Genomic DNA, 11,005 nt, shown 5'->3' with positions numbered 1-11,005 from the left:
CATGGACAGCTCCTACTCACGCTCGCCGTCTCAAGGGAATGATTCAGATTTCTCTCGGCACAGCTACTAGAAGACAGACGGGTTGCTCACGTCACATCTACGTCGTCAAGCTCAGTTTGAGTCTGCGCAGTATCTCAGCCATCAGGAAGAGAGAGCTTCTAATTTGCTTCACTTTTCTCCATTGAAAACTATGGGGTCGCTGTGTCCAGTTTATATACTGTCTCTGGTTGTGTCAGGTCAAAACGCCCCACAGAACAGAGGGGCGGGGTGAGCAAAGCTCACTATCATTTAAAGACACATGCACTGAAACAGCGTGCTGAAAACAGCTGTTTTTGACCAGGTAAAATTAGTGTTTTCTTACAATACTAATGAGAATATTTAATTAAAGTATATTACAAACTTTTCATTTAGACCCTAAAGAATCATATTAGCTTGTACAAAAATGGCATTATATGACCCCTTTAAAGCGTTACAGTCATAAACAGCAAAGCAATGATCAATGATGCAAACAGAATTCAAATCTGCTGAAAATCAACTTTAGACATTCAACATTTTAGTTGAATCCAGTTCAGTGTTGATTCAGTTCAGTTCAATAATGTGTAAAGATCATCAATTATAGTTCAATAAAAAACAGTGATAAACTGTTTAAAAACAGTGATGTCATCATCAGCTCAGTCTGGGTCTCATTAGCTCTGAATATACAAGTATACTATACAAGGGTTCTACATTGCTGTTGTGTTGTAGATCAAATATATTTACATTTATGCATTTGGCAGACACTTTTATCCTAAGCGACTTACATTGCATTTCAAACTACACATTTACATTCTTATCAGTTCTTGCTTTCCCTGGGAATCGAACCCATGACCCTGGCGTTGCTAGCGCTAACACTCTGTCAGAGCTACAGGAAAGCATATTAACACACAACCAGCAGTTTCTGTCAGGTCACAATCAAGATTACTGTAAAACTCAGATTCAGGTCAGATGTGTTCAGGAAAGCATGTCCTATATTCATGAAATACAAACATGTTCTATATAAATATAAAATCCATTCATACACATTCATCTTATATACAGTAACAGTGTCTGAACCATGAACTTATTTGTTGAAAAAGGAACATGATGGAGAATATTTATCAGGTTAGATGAATCACACTGATGCTTTCTGAAAGGAGAAATACAGAAATATAACACACAGATCAATATAACATCAGATTTCTGCAGATTTATCTGTATATGATGTGTGTGTCTCACCTTTTCTGTGACTAAAACATCACAATGAATCGGTGAAACATGAGAAACTGTGAATGAAGAACACACACATCAGATTATAGCAATTCCTGCTCAAACAGCGACAATTAATAAATCAGTGTCACTGATGGAAAGATCTGCCAAAAGCTCACAGTTGTGGATATACATTTACTTACAAGTTACAGAATCTACAAAATGTGAGTATTTTTAACAAACTTAATAAGAAATACGCAGGGGTGATTTTTTTTTTGTGTGCCTCAGTCCCCAATGAGGGTAGGCTATGATAAAAAAAAAATAAAATAAAAAAAAGTAACATTTTAGTTTAGGGTCTAATTTTAACCTGCATATGTTTTATAATAGGAGAGTTTTATAATCCCTGAGGTCCCGAATGTGAGGTAGTCAGGGAGTTCGGGGTTTCCCCAAGAGAATGTAGATTTTTCTGATCTACATATGTGCATTTTAAGATGTTTTTGAAGGCCCCCAAAAATTGGATAACAATAGCTTTCAAACAAAGATTTAAAAACCATTTCAGTGGGACGAAAACATTGGGTCAACAAAAAAAAAAAAGTTAACGTTTTCCACTAGAATTTTTATGTTAAGACTGCTGCAGAATTACATTAATTCAAAGCGATGTTTTGAGTACGGTGAATTACTTTTTTCGGGCCACAATAAAACGCATTTCTAAGTAACATGAACTTAATAATTTTCAACATGAATGCAAGTAATTAAGTTGATCCAACATAATGTTTTAAGTTAGGTGAAGCAGTTTTTTTGGCCACAATAAAACACATTTCTAAGTAACATCTCTGCAAGAGTTAAGTTGAGCCCTTTTGATTTTATTTGACTTGATTACTCTCATGTAAACATACATGTAACATTCATCTTTTAATATATTTCCCTTTCAAAACATTTAAATGAACTGTATTACCATGTCCTTTCTAATACAACGTAAAGCATACATTTTCTTAGAAATCAACCTATACTTATCACTTCAAATCAAACATTCATTTGAAATGTATGGTCACTACACTGTCATTGGACAGGAACACAGAAAACATTCCATCACTGGATAGGTTTCGTTCGTTTATTTAAAGTGTGGTTTATGTCAGCTGAATGTGCGGAACGCTTTTCAGAGAAGATAAGGCAACGTTATTTTAGTAGGCTACAATTCACACCCAGCGGTAACTCAGCTCAAAAAATCTCTGAATGCTTCACGTGAAACTTCGGTCTTCCGACCTATTACCATTGTGTCAATTCTCTATTGATTTTGATTGTAATATCAATTTTGATTAACGTTAATATGCGCTAGGGAGGGAGGGAGAGCAAGACAGTTCGAAGACTGTGAGAGTGTGCGCGCGCGGCCGGAGGAGGGTCTCTCTCTCTCTCTCTCTCTCTCTCTCTCTCTCTCTCTCTCTCTCTCTCTCTCTCTGCTCGTTCTCTCAGTAAAATGTGCGGGCGCCTGTCACAATTGTAAACAATAAAAACGAAATTTGGAAAACTAAAACGGAATTCATAGGGCCCTACATAACTCCGACTTGTTTTGAGCAAAGTATTTTAACAAATAGCGTAGCTACAAGCTAACTTTACCTCGGCACACAGACTAACGTATACTATCAACACTGCTCAAATTTCAGAGTAAGGACTTCCAGATTTCGGTATTCAGTTACAGTAGGCTATCACCAACAGAATCCTGAGCGAATGCGAATATGTGTAAGCATAAAATTACTTACCATTCACCACATTACGCTTCAGCGAGTTTCAGCTGTGGCCACACTCATCTGGCCTTAAACATGCGCACGGAAACTGTGGACCGTTTACACGTCATCAAATTGTTTTTTACATTAACAGAACTTAAAATGAAATAAATTTTTGATCAACTGAAAATATTAAACTCTGACAAGTCATGATAGTATATTTAATCAATAGGCATAATTTGTGTGTCATCCCAGCTCAATAAAATAAGAATTACAAGTAAAAAGTCTAACAGTATCTCAGAACTTGATGTTTTATTTCACAACAATATATATATATTTAAGTAATGACTAAAGGTCCTCTGAATTAGTTTTTAGAGTGAAGATTATTTCCCTCTTTTTCTCTTTGTTTTTCTCTTGCTTTGTCTCTTCCTCCTAAAGCTGAGCTTTTTTAATTTACTGAAGCTACACATTGTATTATATTAATTCTCAATATGTACATATTCACTATTAATCTTCTTGTGCCTAATATGATGAAAACGGCTTTCTTAATGTTTCTTGTCCCCTCACAATGACCGTAAACTAATTATTACACTACACGAAGTTCAAAAAAAGTTCAGTTCAAATGGCGAAATTATGACAAATGAAACCAATTTCATATGTTTTAAAGGGGGCTGAAGCGAACATGAATTAGTGTAGCCTACACTTGATCACACATGTTGTAGGGGAGCTCGGCAGAATATTAAATATAAAACATTATTAAATATTAAACATTATAAATACTCACAGTTTGGTTTTCCGCTATTAATGCTGCTTTGTCTGACTAGACTCGGCGTCTTTTTCTGTTTTGGTTCATTAGATTGTAACGTTTTGTCATTTTTATTCCCCATTCTTCTCTTTCCCTCTCGTCCACATGTGTAATTCTCCTGTAGTTTGTGAAGCTCAACACATGTTCTCCATGCTGTAATGTCTCATATATTCTGACTTTGGTAATTTCTGTTCAAGAGAATACAGTAGTTCAGTTCAGAGTGAAGTTTGACATCAGTTAATGATTGTTGAGCAATACAGGTTTACATTTCAGTTTCACTATAATAGAGACATTAATGTCTGGACTTAAATTAATTAATTAATAAAAAATCTCTTTACAAAACAATTAAATATAAAGTGTTTTAATTACCATGTGATGAGCAGAAGAGAGGAAGCACATCCTGCAGATCTGAGAGATATAAACCACATATAACCCGTCAACACTGGCTCCTGCTATAGTCACTGATGCAGGATCAGTTTCCGTCCTGCATAAACACTGCAGTAACTCAATCACAGTCACAGTGATTTAGGCCACACACTCCCACAATACTTCCTGTTTTCTAACTGAAAGTGCAGAATCTGTTTTTTTCTTATCCTGTTTCTCTTATCTGTTTGTGAAATGAACTTCTCATCATTATCTGCTCAGGCCAGTTTCAAAAACTCCAGTAAATGCTGAACACAGTCTTTACTGAACAACACCACATTAAAACAAAAAAGCACTTAAATCAACAAATAAATCTCTATATTTCTCCTCTGTTCTTGCTTGTCTCCTAATAGCTTTCTAATGAACATGATATTATATACTATAAATATTGTGGCTTTGTGGCAAATTACTTGTCATATTCTCATTTGTTAGATAAAAGCTTCTGCTAAATTAATAAATGTAAAAATTACAGTACAGTATATTTACAGTATTTTGTCTGTGCTGTGTTTGTATTTATTATTTTGTTATTTTATTCTGTTCTTTGTATTTTCTCAGTTGTTCATCTTTGGTGTGTTTGTAGTTGTGTATCATGACTAACTGATCTACAGTAACTATTGATTTATTTCTCCTGTTTTAAGATATAACCAGATGCTAATAGAGTCAATAATGTGACACAAATAAGTCATTTTATTCCATATAATTTCATAGTTCAGATCATTATCATGTCAAAAACAGAACCTCACCACTGTTAGCATTCCCCCTGAAGTGATGCATCCTGAGAGTGGAGAAACTTGGCCCCTGGTCACCATAGCTAGCAACCCAGCACCTGAAGAGTTTGGTACCAAACTAAAAGTGCTGTTAGAGACTGAGGGAAAGACTATGGATGATCTTAAGGCTCTGCTCTCTAGCCCTCAACCACCCACTAACTCTACTGAATCCATCTTAAAGGCGGTGGGAGATCTGTTGGAGAAAACCAGTAAACCTCCTGCTGAAGGTGGGCACCGTCGTCTACGCATTTTCTCAGGACTTCTGCCAGTTACACCTGGGGAGGAGCAGTTTGATCACTGGCTTGAGCAGGCATGGCTCATGGTGGAGGAGAGCGAAGGCATGGAGAGAGAAAAAAGGCGCAGGCTGATGGAATGTTTAAGAGGACCAGCACTAGAAGTAGTTATGGAAATGGCCACCCTAGTGACACATGATGATCCTCATTGAGCTTCAGATCAGATTCTCTGATTTCTCTTCACTGTCTCTGATCCTGTAATATAATCTGATCAGATGCGAGTCTCTTTCTGCTTCATATGAGACACATGATGATCCTCATTGAGCTTCAGATCAGATTCTCTGATTTCTCTTCACTGTCTCTGATCCTGAAACTAAAGGCCTTTGAGTTTCACCTCAAATCTACTTCTGACATCTAGTGGACAAAGATGAAAACTGCAGATCATATTCTCTGTGTTAAAATAATAAATATACAATACATTCATGTATTTATTTGATTCATAATGCCCTAATTCTGTTTCATGCTATTGATATTCTGTACTCATGTGTTAACTCAGACCTAAATAAGTGTTCATCCAGTCACAGGGACTTGCTTTTCACACCTTTTGTTTTTGCTTTTTAAAGGGGTCATATAATGACATTTTTGTACAAGCTAATATGATTCTTTAGGGTCTAAATTAAAATTTTGTAATATACCTTAAACAGCTTGTTTTATTTTAATTAAACTCGCCAGTTTTCATTATTGCTTGCTAAGAAGAAAAGACATGACAGGTTTCAACATTGCAGTTGTGCATTGTATCATACAGAAGCATAGAGCAAAAACATTAATTATATCAATACTGTAAATGTCAGATTCAGATCACATTCATTAAATAACATGTACTGTAGTCATGAAATCTACTTATAAATATAATATCCACATAAATAATATCCATTTATACACATTTTATATTCTGATAGAATATATGATGAATGTTTATAAATGGATTTTACATTTAGTATATTCTGTAACAGCGCATTTCTTAACCATAGGCTTGATATTTTTTGATATTACATGAATCTGTATTATAATAATAATGCAAAAATATAAAATATACATTGTTTAATCAATGACTGAAGATGATGGAGAATATTTTGCTGCTTAGGTTCGTAGAACTGATGCTTTCTAAGAGAAAAGAGAAAAAAACATTCTCAGAAGTAGTACAACACAAACAAAGTGATCTTTGTTTATATAACAGATTTGTGTATAATTTCTCAGTTATAAATATAGTTGCCTTTCGAGGGATCTCAATACTGCGTAGGGATGGTGAAAACTAAACATTTTCTTGACCGACCACCGAGGCTCATTAGCCGGTTGAAACCGGTTAACCGATTCGTTTAAAATATGCTACGCACTATTTGAAATAACAGCCATTTCGAGCCGCGCCTGCAATTTCGCAACTCTGTCGCATCTCTCTGCCTCCCGCTCACACACACACTGCCGGAGCCGCGTATTTCCAAATTCATCATGTATTTCCAAATTTGCACGCTTCATCCTGTCGTCTGCCCTGGCTCTAACCTCGAGTGTTTTGTAGCCTTTATTTTTCGCAAACTTTGTGAGCGTGCGCTGCGAACCCAAACACTGTGACCGCGCACCAAATGTTTTTATTGGTTTATTAAGTACAAACAGGCGAGTTATGAAAAATTGAGTGTGAGGGATAATTTGTTCAATTCACACGAAAAGATCTTGGAATTAGATGGCTAACTGTAGTAGCGTTTAGTCCACTGTCTATAATAGCCTAATTTAGAGATCACTTTTTTTTTTTTTTTTTAACCGACTACTGACAACTTTGATCGGTTAACGTTGATACGGTCAACCATCGGTCAAACGGTCATCGGTTAACATCCCTAATACTGCGTTTTGCTGATGTGGGGATGCATGGAAACAAGTGTCTGAAGCATGTGTGAAATCGCGCCAATCTTATAAAGATAAGAGCTGTGTTGTTGCTTGATTCTCTCGAGGGATGAGACTGAAGTGTTTGCACAGAGGGAAATCTGCTCTTGAGAAAGCTGAAAGCATTGTGTTGTGAAGCATTCGCTGTGTGTAGCTCTGCTCTTGTTTGACTCTCTCTCGAGGGATGAGAGTGGAGCGTCTGCACTTCATGGTTTGGGTATCAATAGTGGCGATTGTAGCCAGGCAGAGCATGGGGAGGAGTTTGACGAGAGTATTCTTTTATTTTTTCTTCTCCTGTTGGCACCAATGCTCTCAGGTCCCATTTTTAGATTTGGAAGCTTGGCCTACGAATTCTTCCAGTTAAAAATCAATATGAATCGTGTCGGCTCAGGAAGTCTGTGGCTCTGCGGCCAATTCTAACCTGGCTTAGATTATATTAAGTGGTGTGTCTAGTTGTCAGGAATTAGATGTGTAGTGTAGAATTGAAAATAATAAATGAACAAAGATATTTGCTTGACTGTTTTTCTACCCCCTCTTCCTACCACAATGACCATTTGGAGTTCCTAAAAGCACAGAGGGGCTGATAGTGATCTAGCAAGATGTTTGTACTTTGGGGGTCGATTAATTGTCACACCTTTAGTACGGTGGGGGACGTGTAATTATCTGATTGGTCAGTTTTAATGTCTCACATCTGGTTTTTAGTCACATGGTCAGGAAAGGATAAAAGAAGATTGAAACTGTTGCTCTCTCTCTTTGATGCTCTGGCTCTCTTCTTCTCTAGGTCCCTTTCTTGGGGCTCTCTCCTTTTGCCTCCTCTTTTCTCTCTCTTTCTCTCTCTCTCTCTCTCTCTCATTTTTTACATATAACATTTTTTTCACATAAGCTGGGTACAATTAAGTTATCATCATCTCATACATAGGCCTGTCGCGATAGTCGATAAATCGATTAATCGCACGATAAAAAAAAATGACCTCGATAATTTTTCCGGCCGCGATAATTTCATTTGCATACTTGTTTATTATCCGCGACTGAATGACAACTCTCGTTTCCTTAGCGTAGGAGAAGTGAACCCTCTTGTCAGTTGCATTGTCTTTTGTGTGGGGAGGCGGCGCTTGTCAGTCACATGGACTTTGTGTGGGAAGGCGGGAGTGCTTGAGGCGACTGCCGAGAAGAGCGAAAAGACGAGACGCAAGTTGTGACATGGAATTGGTTTCAAAGCCAAACGCGACAGCTGCAGTGTGGGAGCACTTCGGATACAAACCGAATGACCGTGGTGAACCACTTAACCTGAGCGAGCCGGTATGTCGCATTTGTTGTAAAACAGTATCAACTAAAACCGGTAACACAACAAACATGCACATGCACCTAAAACACAATCATCCGTTGCAGTTTTCCCAGTTGGGAAAAAAAAAAGCTACAACAGACGGGCCGTCTTCGTCTTCCCGACAGTGCACCATAACTGGGGCATTTAGTCGACAAACAAAGTACAAACAGGACAGTGCAAAATGGTGTGCACTCACCGACAGTGTAGTTCGCTTGATTGCTAAAGAGATGCTGCCCTTTAGTATCGTCGAAAAGCCGGCATTTCGACGAATGCTGCAAACATTTGACAGCCAGTATGAATTGCCTGGGAGAACATACGTGTCACAAACGGCAATTCCACAACTGTACAACAGCATTAAAGATGACATACTAAACGAGATCAAAGACATCCAATTTTTCTCTGCCACTACGGATATGTGGTCAAGTTCAAACATGACCCCCTATATGAGCTTGACTATACACTATATAAGTGCTGACTGGAGCCTGCACTCCAAGTGTTTAGAGACCAGGTATGTCCCAGATAACCATACTGCTGACACCCTTGGAGAAAACCTGAAGTCTGCTGTAGCAGATTGGGGACTGGATGAGCACAACCTAGTTTGCATCACTACAGATAATGGTGCTAACATTGTTGCTGCAATAAGGGATCTTGGCTGGCCATGGCTCAATTGCTTTGGTCACAAACTCCATCTCGCTGTGTCCCGTGGTCTGGACAGCAACAAAGATCGGACAGCGCGTGCCATAGGACTCTGTAAAGGTTTGGTCAACACATTCAACCTGAGCTGGCTTAAGAGGAGAGACCTGAGGAAGGCACAGAGTGAGGCTAATCTCCCCCAACACAGTCTAATACTGGTGAGTGGTGTTTAATTCATAGATAAAATATTTATATAATATGCTCATTTCGGTTCATTTTCCCGACCGACAACCGCCGCTCGTTATCCGATTTTTATCCGTTAATATTATAAGATTATAATATTGAATTGGCATTAAGTAAAAAATAAAATTGACACGTGTCTGTGATCCCTTAAAAATAAAAATCACGGGTTTATTTTAACACGCAAACATGCAGAACAGATCAACAACAGAACCTGGATTCACATAAAATTCACGCACCTGCAGCATTTCTGACAGTGACAACAGAAAAAAACAATAAAATAATATAAATAAAAAACATAAGATAGGCCTACAATAAATATATTTTATAAACTTAAATAATTAACAAATTATGCTGACAAAAAGAAAACACTGAATCAATTTGAAGCTTTGAAAAAAAAACGGCATTTTTTTCATCAAATAAAAATAGCAGGCCTACCTTAATCCACAGCTTGTCTAGTTTTTATTGAAAAAAAAAAAAAAAATATATATATATATATACACTGCTCAAAAAAATAAAGGGAACACTTAAACAACACAATGTAACTCCAAGTCAATCACACTTCTGTGAAATCAAACTGTCCACTTAGGAAGCAACACTGATTGACAATCAATTTCAAATGCTGTTGTGCAAATGGAATAGACAACAGGTTGAAATTATAGGCAATTAGCAAGACACCCCCAATAAAGGAGTGGCTCTGCAGGTGGTGACCACAGACCACTTCTCAGTTCCTATGCTTCCTGGCTGATGTTTTGGTCTCTTTTGAATGCTGGCGGTGCTTTCACTCTAGTGGTAGCATGAGACGGAGTCTACAACCCACACAAGTGGCTCAGGTAGTGCAGTTCATCCAGGATGGCACATCAATGCGAGCTGTGGCAAGAAGGTTTGCTGTGTCTGTCAGCGTAGTGTCCAGAGCATGGAGGCGCTACCAGGAGACAGGCCAGTACATCAGGAGACGTGGAGGAGGCCGTAGGAGGGCAACAACCCAGCAGCAGGACCGCTACCTCCGCCTTTGTGCAAGGAGGAGCAGGAGGAGCACTGCCAGAGCCCTGCAAAATGACCTCAAGCAGGCCACAAATGTGCAAGTGTCTGCTCAAACGGTCAGAAACAGACTCCATGAGGGTGGTATGAGGGCCCGACGTCCACAGGTGGGGGTTGTGCTTACAGCCCAACACCGTGCAGGACGTTTGGCATTTGCCAGAGAACACCAAGATTGGCAAATTCGCCACTGGGGCCACTGTACTGATTACCCTTAATAAATGATTATACTGCTATTGGGTCTTCCCTTGTTTCATTAAGTGTGGATCGTGACAGAAGGACTCCGTCACACAAGAACCAGCGGTATGAGTTCAAACTTCTCTTCCCCAGCCACCGAACTGGAGAGGAGAGAATATTTTAAGGGAACCCGCCTAGTCATTTTTCGTGGGACCCGGGGAGGTCGCAGAGGAGGAGGTGGTCGAGTGGAGATCCAACATAACTCTCCACCATGGCCCCCCTTCGACCCTGGGCTAGTGAGGGACGGATCGGAGCCACCATCTCGTCATCACAGACGGAGAAGGGGGAAGAAACACACGTCTGCCGATCCAGAGACTGTTCACGTCACGTCTGCCGAGCCTGTGTCTCCGGACAAGATGGCCGCCGCAGAGCCTGTGTCCCCTGACAAGATGGCCGCTGAAACGTTGTTGGATTATTTTTCGACGCTA

At 38.9% G+C, this 11,005-nt stretch overlaps 1 long non-coding RNA gene across 1 annotated transcript; it reads right to left on the bottom strand.

Annotated features, from left to right (window-relative positions):
- Positions 1 to 359: 359 nt before the first annotated feature.
- On the bottom strand, positions 360 to 4,551 carry LOC311077084. Its single transcript, XR_014604747.1, has 4 exons — positions 4,120 to 4,551; positions 3,730 to 3,938; positions 1,255 to 1,301; positions 360 to 1,165 (listed from the first exon to the last, which is right to left on the bottom strand). It is a non-coding gene; the product is annotated as an uncharacterized lncRNA (long non-coding RNA).
- Positions 4,552 to 11,005: the final 6,454 nt, after the last annotated feature.

This window comes from Abramis brama (assembly GCF_963993115.1).
Source record: "Abramis brama genome assembly, contig: SCAFFOLD_71, whole genome shotgun sequence".
Lineage (NCBI taxonomy): Eukaryota > Metazoa > Chordata > Actinopteri > Cypriniformes > Leuciscidae > Abramis > Abramis brama.
The sequence above is the reverse complement of the archived record's forward strand: the minus strand, read 5'-3'. Positions and strand labels throughout refer to the sequence as shown.